This window comes from Euprymna scolopes, chromosome 6, assembly GCF_053919585.1.
Source record: "Euprymna scolopes isolate OS-2025 chromosome 6, ASM5391958v1, whole genome shotgun sequence".
Taxonomy (NCBI): domain Eukaryota; kingdom Metazoa; phylum Mollusca; class Cephalopoda; order Sepiida; family Sepiolidae; genus Euprymna; species Euprymna scolopes.
Window position 1 is genome coordinate 173466142 of NC_136487.1, and position 11788 is coordinate 173477929.

Below are 11788 nucleotides of genomic sequence, written 5' to 3' on the forward strand. Positions count from 1 at the left end.
AAATTTGACTGCAAAAGGCGTCAAAGTTAAAAAGATTTTACATTTGCCGTCTCTAGCAAACTATTCAGCTAATTTTGGAATTAAACATCTGAAATTTTATATAGTCAGACGTGCCAAAAGGTTAAAGTTGAAACAGTCGATCTTTGCGAACTCTAACAAACTCCTCCGCCAATTTTGAGTCTAAACACTTTAAATTTTAGATGTAGGTTATCTGGACGAAGTCAAACTTTTTAATATATATACATACATATGCACATAAAGTTATGAACAGTACATAGGGCCCAAGTAAAGCCGGGCAGAACTGCTAGTATATAAGAAAATGAAATAGTGAGGATATTTTTTTATTCATAAAATATTATAAAAGTGTAAAAACAAATAAACATATGCCAAACTCTTAAAGATTAAAAGAATTTCAGGAATTTCCAAATGATTTCCAAAATTAAAAAAAAAACTTACCAGATAAAATATTAAAAATTCTTAAATATAAATAAATAAGGACACATTAAGTACAAACTATTGTGCTTAGGAGGTGATAATTACGGGTACTCCAAGATACAATGATGTCAATATATTATATGATATATATATACACACACATATATATATATATGTATGTATGTATATATATGTATGCATATATATATATGTATGTATATATATATATATGTATGTATATATACACTTGTGCCCGATATTATTCATACCCCTCGGATCTTTGAGATTTCTATAAGAATATTGCTCAAACCAGAAGGTAGACAATATTAAAGGGATTTCAAACAATAAATCAAGCATAAGCATTTAATTTAAACTCAACAAATAAATAAATTATGCAAGTTTGAAACATTATACAAAGAAAAACAATAATGGCACTAGTTCAAAATTATTCATACCTCTCTTACTAATAGTCAATAGCATGGCCTTTATTCTTAATAACTGCCTGTAACCGTTTGGGATATTTATCAACAAGGTTTTTACAAGCATCAACACTGATTTTTGACCATTCTTCAATGCAGTAGTTCTCTAAATCCCTCAAATTTCTAGGTTTCCGCTTTTTAACCTCAGTTTTCAATATGTGCCAGAGGTTTTCGATAGGGTTCAGGTCGGGACTCTGGCTAGGCCATTTCAAAACATTAATTTGATTATCCTCAAACCATTTCTTGACTATTTTGGCAGTATGTTTTGGATGATTATCCTGTTGAAGGACCCTGTTTGGTCCTAAATGGAGCTTCTCCGCATCCTGTCTAATGTTTTTCTTGAGTATCTCCAAATATTGCTCCTTCTTCATGGTTCCATCTATCTTGACCAAACTACCTGGACCACTAGCCGAAAAGGAGCCCCAAAACATTAGGCTACCACCACCATGTTTCACCGTGGGTATGGTGTTCTTTGGGTTGTAAGCTTCTCCTTTCTTCCTTCAAACGTAAGAAGCATCCATATGGCCAAACAATTCAATTTTTGTTTCGTCAGTCCACAAAATACTTGAGAAAACGGACTCTGGAGAATTCACATGGGTCCTAGCAAACTTTAGACGTGCTGCAAGGTGTTTTCCGGTGTGCAATGGAGTCCTTCTTGGTCTTCTTCCTTTCAGACCATTTTCATGCAGAGTCCTTTGCAATGTTTGCCTTGATATTTTTATGCCAGAAGACTCCAGATTTTCTAAAATGTCCTTATTAGTGGTGGTTGGATTTGCATTAACACTTCTTACAATATTCCTGGTGGCTCTAGCAGACAGTTTCCTTTTTCTTCCTCTACCAATCAAGTTGTTTGTTGTGTGGTGGCTCTGGAATTTTTTGATGATGCTCTGTACTGTTGCTGTAGGGACCTCAAATTTCTTGGAAATTGACTTGTAACCTAAACCATCATTATGTGAATTCACAATTTTAGTCCTAAGATCATTACTAAGCTCTTTTTTCTTCCCCATTCTAATAATTTTTATTCTTTTATTGGTTTTCAGTTGATATCATTTTAATTTCTGAAAAATGCAAAAAACGAAATGAAATTAATCAAAGGTTGTATAAAAGCATTCAAAATAAGAATCAAACAGAAAACAAACAGTCAGAAACTCGATTAATACTGAAAAAATAAGGGGGTATGATTATTTTTGAACATTGCAGATTTTATAAATAGCTGTATATTTCTTTTATTACAAGTATCCCGAGATTTTAAAATGACGAAAATGATCAGAAGAGGTTTATTAAGAATATGTATCAATATGGACGTAAACAATAAATTCTTACAAAAGTTACACCTAATAAACTCAATTTTCAAGGGGGGTATGAATAATATCGGGCACAACTGTATATGTATGTATATATATGTATGTATATATAAATGTATGTATATATGTATGTATATATATGTATGTATATATATGTATGCATATATATGTGTGTATATATATATGTATATATATTGTGTTATTACTCTTATTAAAGTGATTTAAATACACAAAATTATTGCAAAATATTGACTATTAAACATGTAGTCAAGACAATACTTAAGTATCGACTTGCAACAACGTAAAAATAATGTATCATATTTACGGGAACACAAATGATTACTTGCTGGGCGATGAATACAGAAGGGAGAGATAAAATGGTTGCCCTAGAAAAGAGGACATGATTCTATATCTATTTGATGATAACTTATTTTCTTTTTTCTTTTTTCTTGTTGCAGACCATCTACGAGTTGACCAGTTTTGTACAAATCCCAAGAGCGATACAATTTTGAACGAGTAAGATCGATATGCGCCGTTGTGCAACTCATGCTCTTTATCGATATTAGTTATGTAACAGGACCATTGCCAGCACCTTCAAAATGTATATCTGGATTGCCACGAATAATAAAGGTGGTTTCGTTTGAAGTGAAGGTCACATCATGCCGCCTCACATCTTCGAAGTCTGCTTGAAAGTAAAAACCAAAGTATATCTGGATGTGCTGAAAAATGGTATGGTCCCCTTGTGAAATCAGGTAACATCTGGGAGACCCTTGATGTGAAAGCAGGATTCAGCACTGGTTCATGTCCAAAGAGACTTCGGCTTCGCTTCAGAAAGATTGCTACGACTTTGTACTTTCTTTCACTTGCCCCCTGCCCCCTGGACCTGAACCCGCTGGATTACTTCGTTTGATCACCCGTCGAGAACATCACCAACATTACCTCCTGTAACACCGAAGCAAGCCTGATCGCCGCATTCCGCCGAGTATTCGCCGAGCCCCCCCCCCCCCTTCGACTCTTGTGGAAGAGGTACGCTTCCAGTTCCATATAGAAGCAGTGATTGATGCTGACTACGGCTATATTGAATAGATGTCAAATCTCCTTCATAATCAAGTTACCTGAATTCACTTTTAATAAAAGTTTAAAACCTGTAGCGTTGTCTCTTTAGAGCTTTTATCTTTCTGCCCTATAGGATGAACCTTCATTTCGTGTTGTTACATATTCCCGTATGAGACGAATGGGCTTAGAAATATCGTTAATAATTTTGCGAAAATGTCAAATTAATTTTATTTTTCTATTAAATTATATTTAAAAAATCTAAGCGAGAATAGTTTTAATACGTCAGCGTGTTTTTGTCGTGTAGGTACAATCAGAAAGACAATTTTTTTAGACCATATTTATAAACATTGTTTAATTTTTAAAGAGTTTGCAAAAGGCAATGTTGTAAGGAAAATGTTTTCTCTCCGTTGGGGGAGGGTAGTAGTCGAGTACAAAAATATTCGAGATGAGAACTCTGATATTTCTCAGTTTGGGGCCTCGGGCAACAGTCAGTAAACTGACTCTCTTCGACTAGGGTTGACAAAGATTAACGACCGCTGGGTCAGATTGCTTATGCACTCGAGGTTGACAGTTAAAAAGGTCAGCTCTATTTGCCCGAGACGAGGATTAAAAAACAATCACATTTCAGTCTCTTTGTTTTTAACATGCATCCATCTATCTGCATGTCTCTCTCTTTCTCTCTCTCTCTCTTACTTTCTATCTCATTCTATGTTTCCATCTTATTTCGTCACGAGGGATGATTCATAATTCTGTTTGGAAGTTTGACTCGTCAGTGACAGTCGCATGCTTGCTCAAGTCTCGGGTGTTTAAACTAGTCCTCCAAATATAAAATAAAAGTATATTTTTATAAAAGTTGCGTTATTTGCTTATTTTATACAAACGTTCAATTCCAGCAAAGCGGTTCCTACAAATAATGAGGCAAAGAACTCGTTTCAAGACCCGTCAAGCAATCGTAGCCAACGACAAATTTAACCTATCGTTTTCTATATTGTTTAGTCACAAAGAAGCTGGTTGCTCCGCCGAAGACGTAAGTGCCCTTTCTGAAACGTCACCAAGACAAGCCAAGATACTCTCCCTGGTAAACGATATTTTCATAGGGGGATTTAATCTCGAAGAACAAGAAGAAGATTTGAAAAAGAAGAAAATTATAGCTTATGTGATGTGTAACGTTGTGCGTGTATATGAATCTGTTCCTGTAAGAGTATCTTGTGTAGTTTCCGACGTGTAGGAGACGGGGAGTCTCGTCGTGGGCGACGAAGCGTTTCCACTGAAGAACCACGGCAACACTCAGCGAACCAACAAACAATGACAGCCACGGCGCGAAGGTAATTAACGAAGCTCAGCTGACTGCACGAATAGAAACGGAACCCAACGGTCACTAACGGAACCCAACGGTCACTGTACTGATCGCCACGAACGTCAGAACCCGACTGCCTCGAACCTCCAATGGACCGATTTTTATTCCTCAAGATGGCCTAGCTAATTTGCATCCCCGCGAGATCCTGCGAGATTCCGTCTCTAATAAAAGCAGGCAGGCGCCATCTTGGAACTCTTTCTTCCGCTTCCCCGACCACAGGATCAGCAACCACCTCGCACCCCAGGCACACACGGACCCTCTTGCGCCGAGGGCTACGGTTAGTCTCACACTCCCCCCTGGTCTCCAGATCACATACGTGACACGGCGGACGTGGCCGTTTGATTCGAGCACTCCTGTGGAGGGGTATTGCCGGGACTTCCTCATCGGCGCTCTCAGAAGTGGCATAGGAAGCATCAGCATCAGCATTAGAGCTCGCAGTTGAGTCATCAGGTTCGTGGGGCACAGGTTGGATCCATCGCTCATCGTCGGATGACTCGCTCCTTCCACTGCTCGCAGTTGAGTCACCAGGTTCGTGGGGCACGGGTTGGATCCATCGCTCATCGTCGGATGACTCGCTACTTCCACTGCTCGCCGATTGGTCAGCGCTTAGAGCGGGCCGGACATCCCTTACGTGGCGCGGAGTATCATCGACCAGTATGGCCTGTTCACTGATGACGCCGGTGACCCGCCCCCTCCAAAAGCTGCTGGTGCACCGGCCGCCGGGTGGCTTCACCCAGACGGTGTCTCCCACTTGGTACGTCCCCTGGGGTTCTCGTTGGTCGGGTAGACACACTTCAACGTCCTTGACGCGCACGTGGTAGTGATGAATCGCATCAGCGGGCGCACTGCCGCCAGTCACGGCGTCCTTAGGCGTTGTGTTGTATCTGTAAACCGCCTCCGCGATCGTACACTTCTTCCTAGCTGCGATCCTCTTCACGGTTCGGTGGCACCGCTCCGCTATGCCGTTGCCGCTTGGCACATACGCGCATCGGTGTCGAAGGCGGATCCCCCAGTTGTCCATAAAATGCCTGAATTCTCTGCTGCAGAACGCCGTGTCGTTATCCGTGAGGATCTCCTCAGGCGGCCCCCTTTCGTAGAATATGGATTCCAATTCGTGGGTGACACTGGTGGAATCCTGCCTCGCTAATTGGCGCCAAATCGCGAACATCGTTGGCCCGCAGTCTATCAGCGTGAGGAAGTGTTGGCTGCCGTAGTGGGTTATATCCATACCCAACCGATTCCAGATCGCGTCCACTCCCAGCTGTCCTTTCCGCCATCTGGCTGGGGCGGGGTCGATGGACTGGCACGTTTGACACTCCCTGACCACTGCTCTTACTGCGCTTTTTGGTATTGATGGTCTAGCCAACTTCACAAAGTAGTAGGTCCGTTGTACTCCGGGGTGCCCACTGTCGTGATGTATCTTCCTAATTTCGTCCTCCTCGACGGAGGCAGCACACAGAGGCAATGGCTTAGCTTCTTTCTTCATAGCCTCATACCATCTCCGTGGTACCCGAGTGAGCTTGTCGGCGAGGTTGTAGTCCGAGGTGACGAGCACTACGTCTACGGACAGGTTGTACTCCGTCACCAGTTTTTTCACAGTCTCCGGCCTCCGTCTTATCAGCATTTCGCTGGCTGCCTTGGTGCGTGCCCTGGCCTTGCTCGTGAGTGTGTCCGACACCCAGTGGTGCACGCAAAGTGAGTCAGTGTGCACACGCAGTTTCTTCACTTCCCATTGAAGTGCCAGGTTAATGCCCTTTATTACAGCGTCGAGTTCTGCCAGGTTGATATGGGCAGCATCATTCGCCGGTCGCAGCCAGCAGGCATCCTCAACTACGGCCCATCTTTCTCCAAAACTACACCGATCGCTAGAGAACTTGCGTCCACCCACACGCTCAGTTCGTCTCCCTTCACGCACCAGTCCCCTGTGGCGGGGTCATTCTTTTCCACACTAGCGACGGTCTCCTTTAACATTCGAACCAATAGTTCGTCGGTTATCTCATCGTCCCAGCCTTTGGTGACCGCATTTGCCCTCCTTTTTATGACGCCTGTCGCCGCACGAACCCATCCGCATACTGGAAGGTGCCCCACAAGTTTCCCGCACAGGGAGAACACGGCACGTCTTGTGTAAACGTCGGGTACGTCGGGAACTGCGGTTCCACGCCTCCACTTCAGGATCCCTCACTCCTCTTGAACGCTCAAGCCCAATACGCGGGCGCCATCCTCAAGCCGCTCAGAGTCCTTGCAGTTTAGACCAAACTCAGCAAGTTTGGATCTTACGCGCGAAGATGACACGATATCTTCGTTCACGTATATATCGTCAATGTACGCCGATGTTCCCTTTCTGATCCATTCTTCTTGTGACAACACGGCATTGACGATAGCCTTCATTATCTGGGGTGCTACGTTTAGCCCAAATCCGAGTCGCGTAAGACAGTATCTCTTCCCGGAAAACATCACTGTCTGGAAAGGCCACATAGCCTCGCCCATTCGGACCTGCAAGTATGCTTTTCTCAATTCCAGTAGGGACACATTGGACCCCTGCCGGCGCCACTCTCGCAGCTTGCTGGCACAGACGTCGGCGTCCGCTGTGAACGCATCAACGTGCGCATTCAACTCGCGGTAGTCCATTACCGGCCTCACCTTTGACTTGTTAGGTTGGGCAACTGCCATCAGCGGTATCAGTCCCTTGGGGGGGTCCAAGCCTGTCGTAGGGGTATGGAATCAGCCAACCGTTCTTAATCCATTCACGGAGTTCGCTTTCGTATGCAGGCCTTATCTGGGGCCTGTGCGACGGCGACTACCGGTTCCTGCACCGTCGAGTTATCCTTCATTATTGTCCTAGCTCTGTCCACTAGGTCACTCAGCGGTAGTGAGGACATGGTAGAGGTTGCTCGTAGGAGCTGCTTTGCTCCAGCGGGGAGTCCTGACAGAAATTTGTAGGCTAGGGCCCTCTCGGGAAGACCGCCGAACAACACCGTCAGCTTCTTAAGCTCGGCGAGATACACGTCCACAGTTTCGCCCAAGCGTATAGACCTCGTCTCAAACTGCTCCCATGCAGTGGCGGGGTCAGTGGCGAACGCCCTGTACAACGCCGCCTTGATACTCGAGTAGTCACACTTCTCCTCAGCGCCGAGTTGCTGATATACAGTGAAGGCCACGCCGGTCAGCCGCAGAGGAATCACGCGCTCGATTTTTTCACGCCGGACAACTGACAATGTAACTCGACCTTCTCAACCCAGCTGAGTACCGGGTCGGATCCGTCGAATTCCGGTATCAACTTTAGATCGAACCTATCCGCCATTAAAGAAAAGAAAACCAAGTTCGGAGTGGGGGGGCGAAATAGCTTGTAAGAGTATCTTGTGTAGTTTCCGACGTGTAGGAGACGGGGAGTCTCGTCGTGGGCGACGAAGCGTTTCCACTGAAGAACCACGGCAACACTCAGCGAACCAACAAACAATGACAGCCACGGCGCGAAGGTAATTAACAAAGCTCAGCTGACTGCACGAATAGAAACGGAACCCAACGGTCACTAACGGAACCCAACGGTCACTGTACTGATCGCCACGAACGTCAGAACCCGACTGCCTCGAACCTCCAATGGACCGATTTTTATTCCTCAAGATGGCCTAGCTAATTTGCATCCCCGCGAGATCCTGCGAGATTCCGTCTCTAATAAAAGCAGGCAGGCGCCATCTTGGAACTCTTTCTTCCGCTTCCCCGACCACAGGATCAGCCACCACCCCGCACGCCAGGCACACACGGACCCTCTTGCGCCGAGGGCTACGGTTAGTCTCACAGTTCCATAACGATTTACACGTTGAATAGTGGGTTTTATATTTAATCTGTATATTTATGTACGTGTAAATGCGTGTATATATCGTCGTATCATTTAGTTGATCGTCTAGTGTGTATATTTTAACATTTATGCAACAGTTCTAAAAACGATTGACGTGGGCGTATCGAAACAGTTGTAGACAAACAGATCTTTTTAATAGCTGTAAATAACACAAAACTTACCTGGATTATATACGACCATTTATTTTCATGATTCCAGCCGACATCTTCAGAGATTACAACGTCTTCACATCTTGGCTTCCTGAGAAAACGCCGCTCCCTGCGTCATGGAGACACCAACTCCTCTCTGAGTCGTCTGTTCTCTCTGATGCCCAGCTAACGATGCCCAGCTAACTACATATCATCACCCAACCGCTGACGCAACATAAATCTGATTATTTGCTTTTCCAAACCAAAAATTATGTTTTCAGTATTTTCTATTTTCACATTCTTTTTGGAGTTGTGTATTATTTCAGCTGTCAATCATTTTTTCCCAATCGATTTGTTTATTTTTCTAATCATAATAATCGATCCAGCAACCTGCCATCGCTCAAATCAATTTATAATAATAATAATAATAATAATAATAATAATAATAATAATAATAATAATAATGTTTTGACGTTTGGCCCTGCCTGACACAGTTAACACATACACTAAGCTATGATCACAGCCAAAGAGTCATAACATTACGTGATGTAAGTTGCCAAAATAAGGTATATTTAGATTTTTGCTTGTTTGCCATTTGAGAAAGATTAAACGTAGAACGAGTAGGTGGACAAAGGAAGCACTGGACGAAACAGACGCGTCGATATTTCTGTATAGAAGCTGATAATTGGAAATAGCCACCTTCAAATCGAGAAAATAATGGATTCTTGTATAGATGCGTTCCACAGGATAGAGCTAAAAAAACTGGTTAACCAAAATGATTGATGAGGAGTACAAACACGGCTTACAATTTTGTATCTTTTTGCGGACAATTATTTCTTTGTTAAAAATTTGAATGAGGTATTTTTAGACGTGCCTTTTGCTCTGAATCAGAGTTGGGCATTTTTATGTTGAATTTGAATAAAAAGTTAGCATCTCTTCTTAAGGGCTGATAAATAATTTACAAATAAGCTTAATTGTAATATTTCTTGCTTAATTAATTCAAGTTATTTATAGCAAATATACGTTCTGTTCTTAAAATTTATTCCAGGCGATGGCATCGATAACATATTTAATCCTCAATCCTTAATTTTCATTTACCTCGGTTACCTTTAAGATAAGAGAAAGGAGCTTTACGCTCACACACAGAAGTTTTTTCCATTAAAAACAGGAACTTATTTTATAAAGATGCATGTTTGTATACATCGTTTCAATGGCTAATCGACATGATGTGTTATACTTTTGACCAATAACGGCATAAGCTCCAAGTAATAAAAGACGGGAAATCAATTTAAATTATCGTACACGATTAATCTTTATTGCGTAAAAGTTAATAAATTTCATACATTTTAACATTTGATTTTGCTTTCATTCCAAAGTAACGAACAATCCGATGATTTTGAAAGACACTAAATAGATTTAATTAATTACCAATTTAAATTAAAGCTAAGTCATGTCTTATAAATGCATGTGTTTCAAATATCGCTATATGTTAGTGTTACATACAGGATATGCACATACTCCAATGCATGACTTTAAATGTATGTATACCGTACACATTTCTTTGTCATGTAACATACTGTATATCAATGTACCAATGCACGGGTGCGTTTGTGGGTGCTTAATACATGCAATAAACATATAAGTACAGACATATTTTTCAAACGGGCTGCTAACCCCAGTGTTGGAAAAATAAACTTGAGATCGTGCGCACACACAAATTCCATGTTAGCAGAAAATAAAGAAAATACCATGTCGGATTTGACATACATATTGACCTCTCATCGAACAAAGAATATACCATGTCAGACTTGTTCACATATATTGACCTCTCGTTGAACAAAGAAGAATTTGGGAATAAAAGCAAAAGGTTCTACGAAGAAAAAACACAGATGGAGAGAGGCGCATCGACTGTAGTGGTCGTCGAACGTATCGATCAAGGGTGAAAAGTGAGATTGGGGTTGACGAACTAAAGATAAAGAACTAATTTTATTACAAAACTAGTTTTGTAATAAAACTATTTCTGTGTTCTATAAACAACAATCAACAGTAATCTCTTTTTAAAAAATTTCTAATGCATTAACATCGTGGCTGTAGGAATCGAAATGTCAAGTTTTCGTATCATATCTTTAGCTCCCTAGACGTAACAAGCCGATCAATTGTGTAATAGAATTTTTTTACTACATGATTGACTCTCTGACTAATACGATTCGGTTACATATATAACCAGCTGAGACATTTGTCCTCTAATATTGTACCACACATTCCTTACCTTTTGCTGTGTTTGTATATATTTAGTTAATTAGTCTACTCGCTAGCTATCGTATAGTCTAAATATGTTACAGCAGTTTTTGTCCGCCATGTGTGACTCTATTCAAAACTGGAGTTCAAGATAGCATACATCTGAAACTATTGGTTGATTAGTCAATTCTTGCGGAATTGTTCATTTTGATATCAAATGACGTATTTCAAATAAGTTTTCGTTATAATACCTAAACTTCATATATCCTTTTAAAGAGAGTTTATCACGCTATCTTATCGTTTAAATTACAATAATTTTAAAACAGTTATATCTTCTTTTCAGAACGTTGAATACAAGATGGAAAACAAGAAAATTCACATATTTTTCTTACTTCAATTCAAATTAGGTCGAAAACCTGATGAAACAGCTCGCGGTATCAACAAAACATTTGGCCAAGGGACCACTACGGAACGCACAGCGCAATTCTCGTTTAAGACATTTCGTGGTAGCAACGAAAGTCTTGAAGATGATAACCGTAGTCGTTGGTCATCGGATATTGGCAATGATCAATTAAGAGCCTTAGTCGAAGCCAATCTACGCACAAATGTTTGAGAACTTGCTTCTGAATTAGATGCAACGTTTCTGATGATTTCCAACCACTTGAGCGGGTTTGGGTGCCTCGCGAATAAAGCAACAACAAAAAAACGCCTTTATGAAGTGTCACTCTCAACTTCTCTACGCAATAAGAACGACTCGTTTCTCGGATAGGTTGTTACTTGTGATGAAAAGTGGGTTCTTTACAACAACCAGCGACACTCAGTTCAATGGTTAGACACCGACGAAGCTCCATGATCCGTTTTCGAAGCCAAAGTTCCATCAAAAAAAGGTTCTGCTGACTGTTTGATGGACTCACCTATTACAAGTTTGTGCATTC